Source organism: Asparagus officinalis, chromosome 1 (assembly GCF_001876935.1).
Source record: "Asparagus officinalis chromosome 1, Aspof.V1, whole genome shotgun sequence".
NCBI classification, from domain to species: Eukaryota; Viridiplantae; Streptophyta; class Magnoliopsida; order Asparagales; family Asparagaceae; genus Asparagus; species Asparagus officinalis.
Genome location: NC_033794.1, coordinates 25,078,717 through 25,089,354, shown reverse-complemented (window position 1 = coordinate 25,089,354; position 10,638 = coordinate 25,078,717).

Sequence of the window (10,638 nt, the reverse complement as noted above, 5' to 3'; positions counted from 1 at the left end):
ACTTCGGTCTTGTGTTAATCAAGCTATACACAACTCTCGTGTTCCTTCTTCGGAACGTGATGTGATTCGTCGTGTTCAAAAAGATCAGCATGGATTTAAAATTCATGTTTTCCAAGAACCAGTCTCATCCACTGATGGACAGTGGGTTTCATCTATACCCTCACGCTCTAAGAGTAGTTCATTCCAAGTCTCTGACTTGTGGGAATTGCTGTCAAGAGAAAGACCGATGCAAAGAGTCATTTGTTCATGCCAATGTGAACGACTAATTTCCACGGTTCTCTCGGGATGTTAATGTTGCTCACATGCGGCCAAAATGTTAGGGTTCGACCAATTAATGAATGTTGCTTTGCCCAATCAACGACGACGTTCGCGCATGAAGAAAACTTCAGAGGGTGAGTACTTTGGAGTTACTTCTAATATGATCGGTAGAGGGAAGTCATCAATCCCTAGTCCTGATGAGTTAGAGTTGAACCGGTCTCCAAACTTCAAAGAGATCTTGATCGAGTTCGAGGGAATCTACCAACATACCTGAACTCAAAGGGGAGTCATACCTCCTATCGATTGTAGTGTTAAAAAATTGATGTTTGATTGATTTCATGTTTTAAGAAAACTAGGTTCGATCACTTGGTACGAAACCCTCACTAACACACTCTCTCGATTATAGATTAAGAGAAGATTAATTCAGCTCCTCCTTATTTAACATGGGTTCTTGGTGGCGAAAGGATGCTTCCCCCGATGCTTGAGTCGAGATTGCCTTTCATTGATGATCATAACAAGATTAATGAATCTTTGGACGTTCGTTAGACTGCTAGAATCGAGGTTCTAATTATAGATTTATACGCAGGAGCTCTGATCTCTGATGATGGTCAAAATTCTAAAAGTACCACCCCTCTTCATAGTTGCTTACGGCTATTTATAGAGCTTTAGCACGTAATTGTCATGCTACAATCGTAGGGTCATGGGCGTAACCGGCTCCTGAGATTTAGCCCATGTTGATTAATGGAGCGTAATGTACTCCTTAGATTTAGCCAACGTGGGCTGACTTGGTCCTCGTGGCCGTTATAACCGAACTTTGTGTGGATGATAAGCCTCGTTGTGTGGTGAGGTTCATTAGACAAGCTTTGTCTTCGCTGACGAGCTTCGCCTTCATTGATGCGCTTCAAATCTTATTTCTAACGACAAGCTTTGTTGTTTGAGATGAGGTCCATCATTATAATGATCCTTGTCATGCTTGTTATGGGCTTCGACACTCCAAGGCCAAATGATTAACTGATGATCTATGAAGATCCATGAGAGTAGAGGAGAGATAGGTTTTTTGACTAGCCTCTCAATCTCCCCCATCCTTTCATGTTGATCATGCCTATTTATAGGCTTAGGACCATTATAGAGTGAGTTAATAGGCTTTAACTCCCCTTATAATAAGAGAGTTATGGTTATTAACTCCTATTTAAATTGGTGAGTTAATTGTCATTAACTCTCCTCAAATGGGTGAGTTATTGGTCATTAATTCTCCTTAAATGTAGCCTCTAGAAATGGTGACAAACGAGGCTCATCAATGACAAACTTTGTTATCTTCAATGACGAACTTCGTTTCTGGATAAACTTCGTTTTTGGATGAACTTCATCTTTAATAACGAACTTTGTTTCTGGACGAACTTCGTCTTCAATGAAGAAGCTCGTCTTTTGAGGGGTGAGGTGATGTTTGACGAGGTTCATCTGCGGATGGACTTCATCTTTAATGACATTCACTATCATGATGGGCATTGCTGGCTGAGATGATGTTCATTATGATGACGAACCTCGTCATGCTTGTAGCAAGGTTCAACCTTGCTTTATTTCTTATCATTTTTTAGTGTCTACAAGACTTTCTTCAAAGTTTTTAGACCCAAATTGGGTTGTATTGGGTATGAAATACTTTAAACCTTCTCGACTATGACGAGCTTGGTTGCTCAATGTGCTTGGCCTCTTGGTTAGCTTCGATGCTTCGGGGTGAATATCGTGGTTACAGGTGAAGTCTATTATTTCTGGGCGAACCTCAATACTTCAAGATGAAGTGTTCGCGGGGAAAACTGTTGTCTTTTTCATTGAAATAATTGTCATCTTGACTTACAAAGATCCGGTCTTTTATAGATCCGGTTACAACTAAATCAAAGAAAAAAATAAAAATTACAACTTTTCTTATTTGCCGAACGAATCGCGAGATCCTGTTTTGCGGTCTCTCGCTTTGGTGGGTTCTTTGCTGACGCCGGGGTTAATCCGTGGACCACCGCGCGATTTAGATCCGGTCGGATCTACACGATTATACGGGTATTATTCCACGAAGGGAATAATAGCCGGGAGGGATTAGTCCACCAAGGGAATAATCGCTCAGATCTCGGGATCTAAGACCAAGCTTAGATCCGGAGTGATATCGTGTAGATCTCAGATCTGTTCTTTGTCTCCTCTCGAAATCCTGCCTTTTCTGATGTAGGTGCTCGCCGAGGATCAGATTTGTACGTGCAAGTCTTTAGGTCTTCAAAGCTCTGAGTTCACTCTTCAATCCGGCAGAGTTTTGGCTCTTGAAATTCCCACCTTTGAAAATTAACATTGCCTGGCCTATTTATAGGCTTTCTGAACTGTGCCCGCGCACAGAGACATGTCGGCCACTGTCGGCCACTGTCGGCCACCTCTGGGTGGCCGGCACTGTGCCGAGCCACCCTGAGGTGGCTCGGCTCATGGCCGAGCCACCCCGAGGTGGCTCGGCCACCGAGCCACCTCAGGGTGGCTCGGCTTGGGCCGAGCCACCTTGAGATGGTTCGGTTTCGGCCGAGCCCCTCCGGGTGTTGTTCGTTCCGTTGTTTTCCGTTGTTTTCCGTTGTTTCCGGTTCTGTCCGTGATTCGGTTGTGGTTCTGTTGTGAACTTTGATTTGTTCGGGATCTTGATTTGGAAGTCTGGATCCCGATTAGGCAGTAAATCGGCTTTTGAGTTTGAGTTCGAAACTGATCTTGATTCGATCGCGATTCGTCCGAGTCCGCTCTCGGTTGGATGACTCGTTGATTCCTCAACTCGTTAGCTTGATTCTGCACGCGGGTGGATGCATTCCGTCGCTTCTGTGCGATTCGTCGATCTCGTCGCCTCGTTGGTTCGTCGGTTTATGCCGAACTGTGCTAAGGGACCTATAAGCAATTTTATATGCCTATAGTTTATACTCATATACCTTATTGGAGTATTAAGAAGCAGTTTATACTCGTATACTTTTCGGAGTGTTCTTTAGGTTCGAATAATCTGAACCGGCCCAAAAAATATGCCAAAAAAGGCAGTATTTGGGTTCAAAATCTCTCCGACCCTTCCAAATATATGGTAGAGGGGTTAAATAGGTGAAGGAATGAACCGTAGGTTGATCAAAAGTCGTTCCAATGTTTAATTCAGCTCCAATTTGAATTCTGGTTCAAATTTGGTTCAAACTGGTTCAATTTGGCTCAAACTGGCTCATTCTGGTTCAATCTGGCTCAATTTGGCTCATTCTGATCTGGTCTGGTCCAGCCAGGCTCAATCTGACTCAATTTGGCTCATTCTGGCTCATTCTGGCTCATTCTGGCTCAATCTGGCTTGGTCTGGTTCAACCCTGGTCTGGTCTGGTTCAGCCAGATCTGGTTCAAGGCTATAAAAAGGGGGTTTTTTCTTTATTTTTTTTCTCTTTCTAGGGCCCCCCCCCTTGTCCTATTTTCTTGATTTCTCTTCCCTCGAGCGTCCGATCTCCTTAAAAACTTGATATTCGTCTTAGATCTAGTACTCCTTTTGATCCTTGACTGAAAAATCCTTCGAAACTTCCATTTTTGGAATTTCTCTCAGGCCCCTCGAGCGTGTGGTTCGAGCACTTTCAAGATCTAATTTTTGTCGGATCCTCGAGCCTTTCCTCAGGTATATCCTTCATAAATTCAACATTTTTTATGCTTTATTCAATTTATGAATTTGTGGGACCATTTAATTTATGAACTTGTGTGGTTGCATGCGAGGGTTAGGATTATGATTCGTCGCCTCGAGCTTATCTTTCAGGGGGTAAAAACGTGATCTTTTTTTTTTTAGATCTGACCTCTTGATTTCTTTTGTAGGCCATTATGTCGCGAGTCTCGAGAGGTCGTTTCCCTGCGGCACCGGCTGACGCCGTGCTTCCCTCATATGCTGGTGAGCTACTTTTTTGCAAATTTACAAATTAGTCCTCTTTTTTCTGGATATTCGCAAATTGGTCCCTTTTACCCCCGTTGTTCTCCTTGGTGAGGCAACCGGGAAAGGCCTTGGTTCTCCTTGGTGAGGATCGACGCTTTATGGAAATTTTGCAAATTAACCCTCTTCTTCTGAGAATTTGCAAATTAGTCCTTTTACCCCATTTTGCTCTCCTTGGTGAGGCGATCGGGAAAAGCCTTGATTCTCCTTGGTGAGGATCGACGCTTTAAAGATGGGTTTTGCTTGGTCAAAACCACATCTCATAATAAAGGGGGCGTTTTGACGCTGCATCGTGCTTTATAAGGCAGGGATATATTGTCGATATACCCTATCTTATAAATGCGCAATGTGGCCAAATCGTCTCGCCCTTTATAAGGCAATGACTCTATCTTACCAATTTGTAAGATGAATTCAATTTCCTTTTATATCTGAAATTAACAAACACTTAACTGCTTGTTTTCAGTGGAATATCCTTCCGGAGCTTTTTCATCGCATGCGGTGAATGGACGTCGTGACGAATATTATTCGACGTCTGATGACTTTTCGCCCATTCCGCTTACCTCCCAGTTTGTTCCGGGCACGTCGATAGAGGTTGTCGAAGTAGTGAAGGAAGGTGGACATCGAGCCCTTCGCCAGCTGATTACAGATGCGCCTCTCGTGAAGGATGCCGGTTCCGTTCAGTCTCTCAGGAAGACTGACTTCTTGTTTGGCGACTCTACCAGAGATCCCGATGCAGCACTTATTGAAGCTGAGCAGTGGCTTTACAAGACTGGCAGTCGTTTCATGTATTTGCCGAAGATTCCTCGACACCGTTCTTTGACTGAGCTCAGGCGCCAGGCTGTGAAACGGGAGATGTCGTGGCGTTTGACAGAGGAGCATGAGAGCGTCCACTGCGGCTATATTACTCATCAGGCAGTTCCTGGTTCGAGCAGGGATCACATTGTTGGACTGCGTCCTGGAGTACTGGGGCTAGATACTCCGCCTCGTAACGAGTTCCTCGCCACTGCTTCTACTTTGAGGAATCGCCTCGCTAACTTAGGACGGGAGATGCCTGCACCGCGCCACAGATTCTATGGTTGGGTCCATTCTTTGGACAGGTTTTGGTGGGCTCGTATGACGAAGTACGTCTTGAGCCGATGGAGCGAGGAGTTACATGCTTGCGGTCTTTATGCAGCCATTCGGGCCACCATGCATGGTTTGCCTACAAGCGCGAAGCATTTCTTTGCCCTATGCGAGCTTTATAATCCAGATTCCAACACTTTTCTGACCAGGCACGGAGAGTTGGGCTTGGCTCTTCATGAGATGCACAAGATTTCTGGCTTGCCCATGGGACAGATGCTATACCAGGAGTACTTTCCCTCCAACCATGAGTTGAGTCAGCTGAAGGATCGCATGCCCGACCGCTACGAGACCTTATGGGACCTCACTTGTCATTATCACATTGCTTTGGCGCAGTCTAAGCCCCTAGCGAAGAGGACCAAAGCAAATGTGAGCCTGAAGCAGTTCGCATCATATTTGTTCAGGAATCTGGAGAGCCATTCTGGCCAATCTATTTGTGAACTGGCACCGCTGACTCCTTCAGAGGTTAATGAGCTGCTGAAGAAGACTAACGCCCAATCCTATACCATTAGCAGTCCTGAGAGTGGCTTTCCTGCAGGGACTAAATTCAGATCGTTCTTATATCATGCGACCGCACCGATTCGTCCGATGACTCTCCTTGCCGGTTATCTCGCCATCTGGTTGAAGAAATGTGTGGTCCCGTATCAGTCTGGTGACGCTCTGCCACTGGAAGTGCTCTATCCTGCAGTTCAGCTTGCCTACAAGAAGGAACTTTCGCTTCTTCCGGTGATGGTGGCTAACATTCATCGAGGGCTTCGACAGATTTCTGGTGCTTTTACACGGAGAGATAGTGACAAACCGACTCAGATTCCTACCATTAAGGTGGAGCTTCCGTATATTTATTTGATGGCTTGGTTCGTCCTTCATCGTTCCGATGTGATGTCGGTACCGAATGCCATAGACCAGTCTGTTCCCTTTCTACAGCTGCTTGAGAATGGCGAGTGGGAGGGCCGAGGATTCCCCGATATCAGGCGTCAGCTACAAGTCCACAAGTGCTGGGCATTCTCCACTTGCTTCCCACAGTTCTCCAGCCGGTACGGCGAGTGTTTGATTGATGAGGAGAAGCCGAGGGAGTATAGGACTTATTTGGATATGGGCTGCTTTAATTGGCTAGTGAACATTAGGCCGGGTTACCTGACTTTCCGGGTGGGGAATCAGTGTTTTATAGAGCCGTATCTACCTTGCCGATTCGCCCGCAAATTCGGTTATGACCAACTTTATGTTGGGAACCCGCGCCAGCAGCTTCGGGCTCATGGAGGTCTGGTGGACGGTCTTCGTGCATGGTTGTGGACCGTGACTGGCTGCACTGGTGCTAGGTTCAGTCTCCCAGGTACTGAGCGGCAGTTGAACCTCACTTTCTTGAGCTGCAAGTGGTTGCTAGCAGCTAATAAGACTGTCCCTGTGAAGCCTATCGAAGAGTTGGTGGCCGAAGAAGCCTCTCAGCTTGATTCTCGTGTTATCCAGGACGGTGCTCGATCACAGAGGGCTCAGGGCAAGACCCGCCGACTTGATGCAGAAGGTCACAGGGCCTTTAGTTCTGCTGGAGAGGCCTCAGGCGGAGACCCTGAAGACTACGAGGCAGATTTGGAGCAAGGTTAGTCACCTATCTTTCTTTTTCCCTGCATTTCCAAATTGCTATTTCTGACCACTATTCGATGTTTCAGGGACAGCGATCAACAGTGACGACGAATTCCGTCCTTTTACCCGGGCCAGACCTTCGATTGCTGTCCGTGCTGATAGGCGGAAAAGATTAGCCCACAAGCCGCCTGCAATTTCACGAGCATCAGAGATGGACTTGGCTGGTGAGGATCCTGTTAGTGACGGAGGTAACGTCTATTCTATAGATCATTTTCTTGATCGTTTAGAACTTCTGGCTCATGCTTTCCCATCCTATGCAGGATATCGTGAGGAAGGCGAGATGAGTCCTGATGATTGTGCATCTCCTGGTGAGCCTGACTCACCGCACCAGGTAGAAAAGCCTGCAGAGACCGCCCATGTTGGGGAGTCTGTCAATGAAGGACCCAGTTCGGTGATTCCAGGTACATCTTCAAGAGGTAACTTGTCTCTATTGGCCATAGTTTCCTTCCTCTTCCCTTATATCTTTTTATGTCAGATTTTTCGATTGATGACTTCGATGGGGAGGGCCTGCCTATGGACACTTCTATGTTCAGCTTCATGTATGACTCTCCTCAGATCGATGGCCAGCCGCCTCAGGATATGTTTCCTGAGTCTGTACTCCCTCAGACTCCCGGGAACGGTTATTTTGAAGGTGCGTGCCTCTTCTCAAGCTAACTATAGGACTAGCCAATTCCTTGACTAATGCAACTATAATATGACGTTTCTGTTTTGTGCCTAACAGGGGCTTTTGTTGAGGCTGACCCTGTTGAGCCGGCTGTACGACCAACTCCACCAGTCGATGCAGCTACAGTCCTTACATCTCCACCACCCCCAGTGACTCGAGGGGGAGGAGGTATAATTTAATTAACTGAGCAAAGCCATTCATTTCCTTATTGAGGCTTTTGACGAATTTCTCTTCTTTGTGTAGGGCTTCCTTCTCAGCTTCATGTCCTCGTTAAGGAGTTGTTATCGGGGAATGACCCTGAGAAGATCATCATCAGCGTAGAAGTCCGCTCTTATTTCTCCTCCCTGACTGCTATAATTGGCAAACTCCTCCACGACGGACTTTCTCTTCGCCAATTTAAGCCCTACCTCGATTCCAAGATAAATTTGATTAGGGACATAGGATGTCCGGATCTGGCGACGGCTATGGTTGATGACCTTGATCGCTTAGAGCGTGAGCTTCAGATGTTTCATGAGCTCCGGGATACAGGTGCCTCTTCATTCGTTGCTGCCGAGTTGGATGCTCGCTTACAGACATGGCGCAGTACTCGGATGGTTGCCGAGCTCGAGATTCAGGTGCAGCGGGGCCGCATAGATCGAGTTGAGGCTGATCTTGCCACTAGATCATCTTCCCTTGAGGAGCTTGATTCTCAGATAGATCAGCTCCGACGAGAACTCCGTGAGAAGGAAGACACAAAGATGCAAAATCAGCAAGCACATGCTGCTTTATCTGATGAGCTGAAGTCCTTGAAGCAGACACTGGCTGAGACAGAGGAGGTTGCTGATTTTTTTTCAAATTTCCCCTTCACTTCTCCAACAAATTAAAACGTAAACACATAAGAGATAAGTTTAAAAATTAAAGCATGCAATGGTAAATCTATCCCACATTCATAACACAAAGCATGTATTAGCTAGATATTGTCATATTGATACGACATGTATTGAAAAGTTTTCTTAAACCAGTTTGTGAAGTGCTACTAATAGGATACTCATGATACCAGTTTTCTTGCAATTGTCATTATTGGTACCAGTTTTCCTATTGGTGAAGTACCAATTGTCATTAAGATGGTTAATGACGAGTTATAGAAAAATGATTTTAAACCAGTTTGTCGTGATACCAATTGTCATTAAGATGAGTACCAATAGTTTAAAACAGTTTGTGAAAATTGTAACCAGTTTATAGTAGAAAACTGGTATCATTAGTAGCAATAAAACTCATCTATATATTCTCCCTTTAAAAGAGCCAGTTCCTTGAAAAACTTTCCCCTTCCTAAATTAGCCTTCAACCAATTTAAATATACTCAAATTCTCCCTTAATATCGTTACAGAAAAATCGTCATCATCATCGGAAATTTGGGAAGCCGAGACGTTACAGAAATTCCATTTCCCAAATTCCTAAATTAGGCGAAAAGTTCATCAGTTTTCCTTCTCCGACGAAGCCGAGGCGTTACAGATATTTGATTTCCCATCTCCGTTACGCCTTCCTCTCCGCCGAAACTATAATATAACATATAGCGACAGAAAAATAAATATTTTAAAACATAAAGGGAGTTATATAGGCCATAATAAGCTCTGACATATAATGTAACAACCAGAAGTTTCGTATCGCCCCAGAAATACCCTTTTTGACTGGATATTTAAGGTTATAATTGGATTCTAAATCTATCTAAAATTTTAAGAATGCGATTTATCTGCTTGGTTTGCATATGTCACTACTTCATGTTTTGGCTTTTTGATGTTGTGATTGTGATCTAAGTTTTTGTAATTTTAACCAATTGTATAGTCAGCTCAAGATGTGTTCTTTAGAACTTATCAACTAGCAAAACATAAAGCACCTCCTTACACTTATGATAGTTATGCTAACGAAGCTCTGTCCGAATCTGTATCATACAATATTAGATAACCCCAAGTTTCATAGAATGTGTTAGAAACAGTAATATACAAAAGGCTACGCAGTACTGTCGCAAAATCAACTAAACTATATGTCCTCTTATTCCATGTTTTATTGAACTTACAGAGTCAAGACCACGAAATAGTAAAAGACAACTTTTCTTAAACCTCAATGATATATGCATATTTCCTTACCCTCTGTGATTGATAGTTTGGTAAACTACTTTGCAGTGTTCATGTCCTGGGGAACATGGATCTACTATGTTTTCTTGTAAATTCATTAACTATAATTCATTTTCTACTATAAACCTGTTTGTTCTATGTTATCTAATTTTTTAGGCAAAAAACTAATAGGATACAAATCACGCATAATCCCAAACATATAGGATTATATGCATTGCCCATGCACCCAGGGAAAAAGAAAAACAGATGATATATTGGAAGCAGCTCATGTTAGTCTCTAGGATGGAATGACCAGGCACATATACAAGCATGTTAAAGATGTTTATAATGTATTTTCACTCAATCCTATTTTACTTTTCCATAAATTACTCTCAGTCCACTTTATTTACAATTGTTATTATGTATAATATTGGCAATAAAACTTATCGGGAAAAGTTTTCTTAAACCAGTTTGTGAAGTGCTACTAATAGGATACTCATGATACCAGTTTTCTTGCAATTGTCATTATTGGTACCAGTTTTCCTATTGGTGAAGTACCAATTGTCATTAAGATGGTTAATGACGAGTTATAGAAAAATGATTTTAAACCAGTTTGTCATGATACCAATTGTCATTAAGATGAGTACCAATAGTTTAAAACAGTTTGTGAAAATTGGAACCAGTTTATAGTAGAAAACTGGTATCATTAGTAGCAATAAAACTCATCTACCACTTTATTTGCAATTGTCATTATGTATAATATTGTCATTATGTTTAACGAACTGGTGGCAGCAAACTGTTGACGAACTGATGTCCACTTTTAAAAGCAACATCAGTTAATGTTTTTCATGTTAGGATTATAAGTAACCTCTCAACCTTATGAAGTGCTACTAAGAATGTGCGTGGAAATTGGAACGAGTAGT